The 11,079-nt window shown below is 39.1% G+C and overlaps 1 long non-coding RNA gene across 1 annotated transcript in view; it reads right to left on the reverse strand.

The window, feature by feature from the left end:
- The window catches only part of LOC102991663 (uncharacterized), a 69,517-nt gene that overhangs the window by 40,339 nt on the left and 18,099 nt on the right, over positions 1–11,079 (reverse strand). Inside the window, exons 5-9 of the long non-coding RNA XR_008616090.1 lie at positions 8,866–8,997; positions 2,584–2,730; positions 1,642–1,728; positions 1,169–1,237; positions 296–354 (exon numbers count right to left, since the gene is read on the reverse strand). This is a non-coding gene — a long non-coding RNA (uncharacterized lncRNA). The remainder of the gene's footprint in view (positions 1–295; positions 355–1,168; positions 1,238–1,641; positions 1,729–2,583; positions 2,731–8,865; positions 8,998–11,079) is intronic.

The following is an 11,079-nucleotide window of genomic DNA, read 5'->3' on the forward strand; positions in this document are numbered from 1 at the left end:
TTTCCACTTATTTCAATAATTTGCATGCTTTCTATCATATAACCAGCCTGTGTACCATGGAGTGATAATCCTTAGCTATGTTGCTTAGAGTGTTCATTTCAATTAGGGATTGAGCTAGTTTTCTGAAAACATCCAGATCTAATTCTAAATTCCCTAGTACATAAAATATAGTAACATGTGAACATTATATACAGTCTCTTTTTATTCATGTTATAGATAAATGTTAGGTGGATATAAGGATAAAATATACTTAATTTATATGTCTTAAAATTATATTTTTTAATTAATGACTTACCATTATTGTTTGTTAATTCAAGTTGAATTTTAATTTTTGTATAAAGTTTTCATCCACACCTGGAAAGAGGAAGGGAAAACTTAAGAAAATTCATACAAAATTATACTTCTGCTATGAAAAATAAATTATTTAAACTGAGTGAAAAGAGCTAAATTTGGGCCCTCATTTAAATTTAAATTTCCCCTTCCTGTCATTCATTTCTAGGTTTTAGTTTCAATGTGAATATTAGATAAGAAAAATGAACAAAGCATGCCCTTAAAGATTATTAAATAATATGTCATAAAAATTGCTCAAGGTCAACTCTCAAACACCATAGGGAAAGCTGCTAGCTCTTTAGGGAGCTTCTGACTAACAAATAAAATAATAGTTTCAAAGATGCAAGGGTGCCTCCAGCCAAAAGCAGGAAGAAGGGCTCTCCCACAGAGATTATTGTTGGAATGGCGCGTGCTCCTGGGAAAGAGATGGACTTTAATAATGTAACAAGTCTGTCAAAACCTCACAGGAATGTCCTTTGGGGTCTGGCCAGAGAGATGTACTGTGTCTAACAGTTGAAATACTACCCCTATTTCTTTCCCCAGTCATCAAAACAAAAAGAGTTTCACTTCACTACTTCCCAGTGGACGGTTCTTTGTCATAAAAATTAAAAACAGGACACAGAACACGTTCAAATTGTAAAGCTCACTAAAGTTACATTAATTTAACAGGACAGATTATGAAATTGCCTAAGTGTTACAAGAATGCTCATTCAATTACTGCGCACCAACCTACCATAGGAGAAGACTAATGCTCGTTGTTACACAAGCAAAGATAAATGTAATTTATGAAAGTAATAAGGAAGAGGAGAGGGACTAGCTGGGTATCAATTATTAATACCTTTTAAAGTTCTGTTTCCACTTTCTTTTCAATATTTTCTGATTTCTTTGTCATCTTCAGCTATATTCCCTGGAAGATTAAGAAAGAGAAAAAACAAAAGGATGAGCAAGATAATTAAAAAGAAAGTATGTGTAGGAGAGACAGGAGTTGGTTACAGGGTAAATTTTACATAATTAATAAATTGACCATATGTGTATTGATATTTTACCATAGCTCCAGCACCATGCTATGCCCTAAAAAAAGGCACTGATTTCAGCAGATTAAATCTATTTTGTAGTGAGGATATATATGGTTTGCCCTAAATAACTTCTGGAATCAACTAGGGCATTAGTTAATTAATCAGAGCCTATGAATAATTATATAATAAAAAGTATATTTAGTGCCACATCATCTTGTATAGACACGTCTTATCATGTAATAATACTTCAATTATAATTCGAAAAAGGGAGAAAGCCACAATTAGCTGGATTCACCTTGATGAAGGAAATAAGAATTCACGTGGCCTTGATGGACTGTTCACATACACAGAGGAAGAAAGTGGGGATGAGGGTCTTTGAGGTCTACAAAGAAATGGAGTCAAAAGTGAGCATCTCAGCTGAGAAGACAATTCAGTTTCTATTGGAGAAACAGGATTTTGCACATGCATTGTACAGTTATGGAAAATCAGGTCACGAGGATCAGTTAGAGGTCCATATCAAGGACCCAAATATGCCTTCCAAAGCAGGCAAAACTTCCTATGTTACATGGCCGATTAGGCATTTGCATGCGCCCTCTGTTGCACTAGGGCCTCAATGATATAAAAGCTCAGAAGTACAATAAGGAATAAACCTAAACTATGAAAAACAAAGATGCAATTGAGGGTCAACCATAATGAGTGATCTCAACAGATTTCTGAAGTTGTTGAGGGGCAGGGTGTGCACAGCCTACTCTACTGCTGTGCTGCTGAGAGGCTGCAGAGCAGGGGGGGAGTCAGTCCCTCCATGAGGCTCTGATGGGGCGCCAGGCTCCAGTCTGCAGGGACTGCTGAGAGCTGAGGTTGTCGTTGTGAAGCTGAAGAGAGTGAGATGAACTGAATCAGCACTTAACCTCATTCCATCCTTATCCAAAATGGAAAGCAACTAAAAGCTGACGTCACCCCAGTGCCAAAGCCTAGAAGTTCTTCTCTAGAGAAACAGAAAACATTTGGGGAAAGCTGCAGCTCCCAACATGGATGCTGACATTCCAGAGTAAATCTCTCTCTGTTTTGCTGTTGGGGGATTTGGAGTCTGACAGCTAGCTCCTTGTCCACTTACTGGAAAGAAGCTTTACTAATCAGCATGACATCAGCTCTGTTCATATATCCCGTCATATTTTTGAGTCAGGCAGGAGACCCGGCTAGAAAAGAGGCACAAGTGAAATTCCCACCAGATTCCCACCTGCGCGTTTGGATGTGAGCTCAGCAGCGGTTATGTGGAGCTGCCTGTGAGCATCTCAGCAACATCGCTGCTCCTCTTTATGCACAGGCGGGAAGGCTGGAAACTACATTTCCTAGACTGACTCAATGGGAGGCACCTGCACAAGATCTGGAAGGCACAAGAGAACAAGTCACGGCTTCCGCAGACAGTGGAGGTGAGTGTTTGCCAACACCGCTCACAGGTCCTCTTGTGAGTCACTCACTGCTCTGGTCCCTGTACCTGCTGATTTTCTCAAGACCAGGAACAACTTTCTGGACCTAAAACACCACCAGTGCTTCCTATGGTTTTGTAAACCTCTAATTTCCTGTGCTCCGTTACTCCTTGTTTCTCTTTTTCTGAATGAAATTTGTCCTATTCAGAGATACATATGAAGAGACTCATGTATTACTTTCACTTTTATACATAAAAGTAAAATAAATTTAAAAAATCAACATGAAAGAATAGCTGGCACTAGAGTTAAGAGAGCTAATTTAGAGAAGAGAAGAAGATACCGGGAAAAAAATAACTAAAAAAATTGGATTCCTCTTCTTAGACAAATTTTACAATAAAATACATCCTTGAAACAAAACAAGATATTATAAAAAATAAATGGAGAACAAAAGATATTTAAATATAACAGCTGAAGTAAATGACTCAATAGAAAGATTTACAAAACAAATGTAAAGAAATCTAAACTAAAAAGCTTAAAGACAGCAAGCTTCAAAGATACAAAAGAAAACAGAAAAAAATTTAAAAGAAATTATCAAAGAAATGATAAAAGAGAAAAGTCCAAAATCTAAACAAATGCTCTAGGAGATTTTGAGGATTTTGGTGGGGTTTTTTTACACTTGATCTTGATCACCTAAAGGTTATTTTCATTCCTTAAACAAGTAATCTCCTTACCCCATCATTAAGACCCAGTATATTTGTTTTTCAATTTCAGCAAAAATTTAGTCTCTTAACACCTCTGCTGTCTTATCCAGTCTAGATTCCCTGTGATCACATCACATCAAGCATTCACTTAGCAATATTTTCACCTTTCTTGTCCCTTTTTCCTTTTGTACTATTCACTGGGACCAAACCATGACCTTGGACCAACCCAAGAAACTTCCTTCTGTTCCCAGACCATGCTGGGGAGGAAACCATGTAATCAAATAGATGCAGTGTAGTAATACACCAGAGCAGATCATTCTCTTCCTGAGAGCTAATGATTAAATATTCAGAAATCTTGCGCCCAGTCAGTTGCTAAACCATTGACATCACCCACGTCGGGAATGTTTATACCAACAAAACTGGCAAATGCCACAAATCGGGGCATTTCATTTTTTTCCAAAGAGCCAATATACAGCACACCACTGCCACTTTTCTGCTCTCCAAACCCACCTGGGCCCTCATCTCTCCAGATGATCCTTTTCAGTTTCATCATCAACTTTCCACTCCATTCTCCATGAATTATTTTCCAAAACCCCATTCTCCTCAAACGTCTCACTCTAAACCTCTCTCACTCTGGTCACACTTCATAATGAAAATAATTACATCAGTCCCCGGTTCTCCCAGTGTCCTGCCACTCCTACCCCACAGTTTCCCCACATTCTTCCATTCTAATCTTTTCCTTCTTCCTTCCTGTTACAAAGTTTTCCCCTTTCACCTGGATCTCACCCCCTTTTGCCTCCTGAGAAACTTTTGTTCAACTATTCTCTTTTTTTCCTGTGTATATATTAGTTTCTTCTCATTAGATTGTAAACATTCTCAAATTTCTCTAATTAGAAAAACAATATCCCTTCGCCCCCCTGCATCCATCTCCAACTATTATACTCTCCTTCTTGATCTTAGGACCAAACCAGGCTTTCTGAAGGGCACCTCTCCATCCACTGCGTCTGCTACGGTAGCTCTGGAGCCAGACAGCTGGAGTTGAGATTCAGTGTCTATCTCTTACTATTTCTGCTGCCTTAGACAAGTGACTCAACCTCTCTGTGCCTCACCTTCCTCATCTGGCAACTAGGGGATACAGTCATACTTATCTTAATAAAGGGGTTGATACAGCTAAAGCACTTAGATTAAGTTCCAGACACATAGCAAATAGAAATTGTCAGTCAGGCACTGTGAACCATTGTTTCTACTCACCTCACTGCCCTCCACCCCCAGGTCATCAGCGATCCTCACGTTGCTAAGTCTAATGCACATATTTCAGTCTTTATGTTTTCAAACTTTTCGGCAGCATTTGACCTTGAATCCTTGGGTAATTCCCCCTTCCCTTGGGTTCCCTGCCACACCATCTTCATTATCTTCTAACCACGCATACTATGTTCTCCCCATTCTAAAAGGCTAGTGTATCTGATTACGCCACGTTCTTCCTTGACCCTGTGCTCCTTGAAAATGTCCTAAGTCAACTGGCTCAAAAAAAATATTTTTGAGAATTTTATTATTATTATTATGAATAACAATTACTGTCAATAGATAGAGATAGGTGAGTGACAGACAACAGTTTCAAACCAATCCTTACTATGTGTTGTGTAAGCTAAATCCCAGTTTCCCGTCCAGCTTGGTGTCACTATACTATTCGTAAAAGGTTCATTGGCAGGAAAGTGACATGTTACAGGTAACATCCAGTTCATATTATAGTTTGTATCATCTAAAATAATAGTCAGACACAGAATCATTCATGAGTCAGGCCTCAGGCATCATCCCTAAGGGATCAGGTAATGTGGATTGCATCACACCTACACCATGTTCTTACAAGGATGGAAATGTCTCCAACATACTTTTGCCCATCCATACTTCCTGAACACCACTAATTTCACCCAGGCAAGCTTCTTTCTAACACCCACTATGTTATCCTGCACACCTCTGATTTCACCAATGAAAACTCATTTCTAAGGTTAATTATGCAAAGTTAACAAGCCCCTCAGTTGTTGATGGGAGATAACCAAGCTGAAACACTTGTAGGAGCTGCTTGTGAAGAATGATCTTCCTCACCAGCTGAACACCCCCTGAGGTGTGTGTCCCCAATTAGAGCAACTGGCTGTCCCATCTACATGGAGAATATCTCACCAGCTCCAGGGAGGTTTGGTAAAGTAAATCACAAGCTCATAACGGGTATTGTCATACCCTTTCCCAAAGTGAACCATTCTTCTTCCTGCACCTCTCTCAGCCCCTCTTCTCCCGGAGAAATTCCATAAGTGTCCCAGATTGCTATTTAACGTGACTTCCTCTGGGATGCCTCCCCATCTCCAAAGAAGCCTGGTAAGTGCCTCAACTGTGAGCTCTGCTCCACTCTGCTGTGGCGTTGTTGCATTTTATTGAAATTGTTTATATACTTACCTTTTTTTCTCTTTAAAACTCTATATTTCTAATAGCTAGCATTTATTGAGCCCTGTGTGTCCAGCACTGTGTTCATTTATTTACATGTGTTAATTTACTTACTTCTTAAAATTGTATTATAATGTAAATCCTATTATTATTGTCCACATCCTTATTTTTCCTGTTTTATTGAGGTATAATTGATGAGTAAAAATTGTATATGTTTAGGGTGAAAAAAAACCCTCTACATTCCTTAAGAGCAGAGACTGGGTCACTGATTATCTGTTTACTCCCAGGGGACTGCCACACACCTGGTACCATGTAGGTGTTGAGTGAGTGATCTTAGAATCGATGAAAGGGAACAAACCTAACAGCTTATATCGGAAACTGCTATTTGATTCACAATTATCAAACATTTTGAATGCCTATGATGCAAAGCGACATGTATGATGATCTGGAAATATGAAGAGATATAAGTCAGGAGCCCCAATCTTCTGAATTCACATTCTAGTTAGTTAGATAGAAACACAAAATAGGCAATGGTAATAGAACATGGATAAAGATGTATATCCTCACTTTCAGGGGCAAAAACTGACTGTCAAGTCAATCAGGGTAATATCATCCTCTTGTTCTTAAAATTGATTCCCTTACCTAGGCCTAAGTCAATAAGTTTTGACATTACCCTGATCAGACCTTGCTTTAGAAAAGGGCACATGACACGTTTTAGGGCCAATGAGACACAAGGGGAGTTTGCCTGGGATTTCTGAGAAAGAAATCTTACTCTTTTAGAGCTTTTAAGAGAAACATTTCCTCTTCCAGTATGTGTGATGTACCCATAAAAGCCTGGAACTGCAGCATTTTGCTATCAAGGAGGCAGTGAGTCTTACAAAAATCTAACATAATAAAAGGCAAAGAGGAGAGATAGAAAGAACCAGTTCCTTGGTACACAATGATGTGCTGCTGAATCAAGCCAGCCCTGAAGCTGTGTCTCATATAGGCTTTCCATTATAACTGAATTTTCCCTTATCTCAGTTTCCTCCCTACTTTCCATTATTTATATTTGAAAACCATTAATTATAAGTGTGAAAATAGGACACAGAATCCAGATTCCAAGATTTGAATTTAATTTATTCCTCAGTATGCACTGGATAACAAAGCTGCTGTTTTGACCAGTATGGCTAGTCACTTAAATTAGACTAATTAAAATAAATACGCTCAGATACTAGAATGGTCTGGTGGAATTAATCAAACCACCTGTAGTTTTGGCATCAGGTAAACACTCAACCTGGTTTGAACTACCAGGCATTTGCCTATTAGATATTTAATTGTAGAAGAAAAAGAATCGGAGGGAGAGAAAGATGATAGCACATGAATCTTAAGGAGGAGACTGAAATGGAATAACCAACCTTCAAAGGCAGAATGCTGCCTTCTGTAAGAAAGAAGTTCTGTACAATTCATAGAATGGTACAGAAAAAAATTCAAGAATAACTATAAAATCACTGCAAGATGATTAGGAGCCAAATCTTTTTAAGGCAGGATTCAAACATATCTACTACCGAGTGACCTATCCTCCAGTGCATGAGGTTTAGCTGAATTCCTAATACGACTGGAGGCCAAATAAAATGTCTCTTTCAAGTGCTTTGAGAAGTTATCCTCATGCTTGTTTGGAAAATTTAGCACAGCAACAGCATTCAGAAGTAAATCCCAGCCCTACAACCTGCATAGAAAGAAGGTATAAACTGAATCTTATTATTTCGGCTGCTTCTCTGTTTCCTACACAATCCAAGGTAACTGAAAAGAATTAATTTAACTCTTACAGATCATTAGTTTATTTCAATAAATTTCCAGAATATTTTGTATGTGATCATTTTAGAACATTCCTGTTGGACAATTTCTTTTTCCATAAAAAACGCCTGATTCTACAGCCTCAGTTCAAAGTGTTGAAAGGATTATTCTTATGCACGAAATTCCACTGCCAACCACACTTGGTCTGTTACCCAGCAAGCGTGTAGGTACAATGTGAAATAAGGCCAGCGCATGCCATACAGGGCTCGTAAGTTACGGCAAAGAAAAAAATGATGGGTTCACATAAAAAAAGACAGAGAATAGTCTTAAAGCAGGGTTCCTCAATCTCTGAACTATTAACACTTTGGGTCACTATTAACATTTTTTGCTGTGGGCCGTTGCCCTGTGCATTATGGGTTATTTAACAGCATCTCTGGCCTTCACCCTGTAGATGCCAGTGGCTCCCAGTTGTGACAATCAAAAACATCTCCAGGCAGAGCCAAAAGGCCCCTCTCCTGGTTGAGAATCACTGGTTTAAGTAAAATAATTTTCTAATGAAATGATGATAAGTTGGTGCTTTATGAGCTTTATCTAATTTTTACAGGGCCTTGAAAAGCAGATACTATTAGTTCATCTTAAATGGAAATGGAATGAGTGTGAGATGGAGCAAACAATGACCCAAGGCCCAACAATGGTTCTGGATTCAAATGCTGAATGTGTCTGGTACTGTTCTAGGCCCTGGACATTGAACAGTGACCAAGACATAATTTTTGTCCTCAAGAAGCTTCTAGTGCTTTGGCTCCTGGCTGAGGGGTGGAATGGAGACAGTGCTATGGGAAGCCATCTGAGACTCTTCATGCAGCCTTGGAACTGGGAGGAGAAGTGGTCAGAGGAAACTTTCTGGAGAAAGACCTGAGGGGTGAAATGGAATTAGCCAGATTAATGAAGGTCAAGATGGGCTTTGGAGGCCAAAGCAGAGAGGAAGAGCATTCCAAGGAGTGCAAACAGGATTTACAAATGCCAGGAGTTAAAAGAGAACGTGGCACAGTTTGGCATGACTGAAGAAGAGGATGGGGAAAAACTGACGGTACTCCTCAAAGTGTCTTAGAGCAAAATGATGAGCTGGAAATAAGATCAGTTATTTTCTACGATCCTCATCACATGTTGGAAAAAGCTTACCTGTGCTTCCAAGGAAATCCTGGTCTACACACATGGATCAGCCATGGTGTTGGTTTGATAATAGAATTAGTGCTGTGTTCTTGACTAAGCATTAAAAACGAAATAAAAGCACTAGGATGAGATCTTCTCAACCTGTTGAAAACAGAAAATAGTAGAAACTCAGTAGGCATTAATGTTATTTATTTAATTTTATTCGTGTTATCACTTATCTCCATGTAGCCTGGAACTTTTTTTTCCAGAATATTCTCACACACACACATCTAGTAAAAATATATATAATTTCATCAAGCTTCAGAGGCTGTCTAAACTGTGCTGCTCATAGTATTGAGCAAGAGGCACCTCAGAGGTCTGCTCAGAGCCGAAGGGAATTGGATTTCCAGAAGCTTCTGTCACCCAGACCTAGTTTAGGGGAACTGTACTGAGAAAGCAGACCTGTGAAAAAAGTCCTAGAGTAGACAGTTATTTACAGCGTGCTTCAATTCACTTCAAGACATTGTATGTGTGCTTCATGAGCATATTTATATTTATATTTAAATTAATTTCCTTCCAATGAATGTAAAGAAAACATTTAACTGGGTCTCAAGATGTAAGAGAGCCAAACCTTCTCTTTGGTGTTTTTTCACTGTCTTCAACTTGTATTTTTAAGCTACGAACTTCATCGTTACACCTACTGGATTTAGGAGACTAAGGTGTAGTGTGGCTTAAAAAAAGCACTGGCACCACAGTGAAGAGATCTGGGTCTCTTGATATTTTATAAATAGCATGATTGACACTGTGTTGCTATAGATAAGTCACATGAATTGATCAACGTACGTCGTGACAACCTCACCAGGTTGTCGTGAGGATAAAAATAATGAAATCCTATACAAGTGCTTTAAAAAGTGAGATGAGTAATGAAAATATTTTGGGGTGTGATGTGTGCATTTTACGGCTCCCAAATTCTAAGCGACTACATTTTTAAATGTTTGAAAGCTTCCCTTTGCCTCCACGAAAGAGAGAGAAGAACCACAGGAGTAGGACTTTTGATGGGACCTTAGAACAAACCCAGTCTCTGCTCGATTTCTGTGGATTTCTCCGTCAACCTCCTTCTCAGGCACCGGCACCTTTTTTTTCCTAATGCCCCATCCCCAGCCATCCTCCTTTCTCTCTACAAGATCGCTATCATTATAATGTCAATAGATACAGTTTCTTTCATATTTAAAAAAAATAAAATGCATCCCAAACCCTCCTTTGACTTCACTTTCCTCTTCAGCTACCACTATTTTTTCTCCTTCACAGCTAAATATCTTTTAAAAGTTACTCACGTACTCTTCCTCTCCTTCCATTAGTGTGTCAATCCTCTCCAATCTGCAGTCTGTCCTAGGTTTCCTAACATTCATGTCACTAACTACTGAGGGCGTTTTCACTCCTCAGCTCACCGGACCTGTCGCTCACTCAACACTGCTGCCCCTCCTGCTCTGGAAAAGCTCTCTTCCCTGTGGTCCACTAGGCTTTCCTCCCCTCTCTCCACCTCTCTGCATGTTCTTCTGCCCTCGGTGAGTCTTGCAGCTCCTCCTCTATACTGGATCACTAATGTGTGGAATTCGTCAAGAGTCTTTCCTTAAGCTCATTCTATTTTTATCATATAATTTTTCCCAAATAGGTATCATTTGTGGCTACAGTTGCAACAAGCATTGTGGCAGAGCTCAGTGACACCCGCAGATGTTTTCTTCTCTCCCACAGCAGCCTAGAAAGAGAGAATCCCTTGTAATACTTGCCTCAGCTTGCAATTATCTCTCTCAGTCCCGCTGATGAACAACTGTGCTCCTCATTCTAGTCCAAAACTAATGGGAGAAGAAACCATATCTGCTTTACTCACTTTTAAATTCCCAATGCCTAGCAGAGCTCTTGCCACATAATGGGCACTTAATAAAGATGCATTAACTGAATGATTAAGGGACTGAATGTAGAAATGAAGGAATGCTAAAATTTTTATGGATTGTAGGCTACAGTGGGACACCCAATGTTTTCTCTATTTCTCTGATTATAAAAACAATGCATCATTAATCATTAGAGAAATGCAAATCAAAACTACAATGAGATATCATCTCACACTGGTCAGAATGGCCATCATCAAAAAATCTACAAACAATAAATGCTGGAGAGGGTGTGGAGAAAAGGGAACCCTCTTGCACTGCTGGTGGGAATGTAAATTGATACAGCCACTATGGAGAA

Source organism: Physeter macrocephalus, chromosome 20 (assembly GCF_002837175.3).
Source record: "Physeter macrocephalus isolate SW-GA chromosome 20, ASM283717v5, whole genome shotgun sequence".
In the NCBI taxonomy this organism is placed as follows: domain Eukaryota; kingdom Metazoa; phylum Chordata; class Mammalia; order Artiodactyla; family Physeteridae; genus Physeter; species Physeter macrocephalus.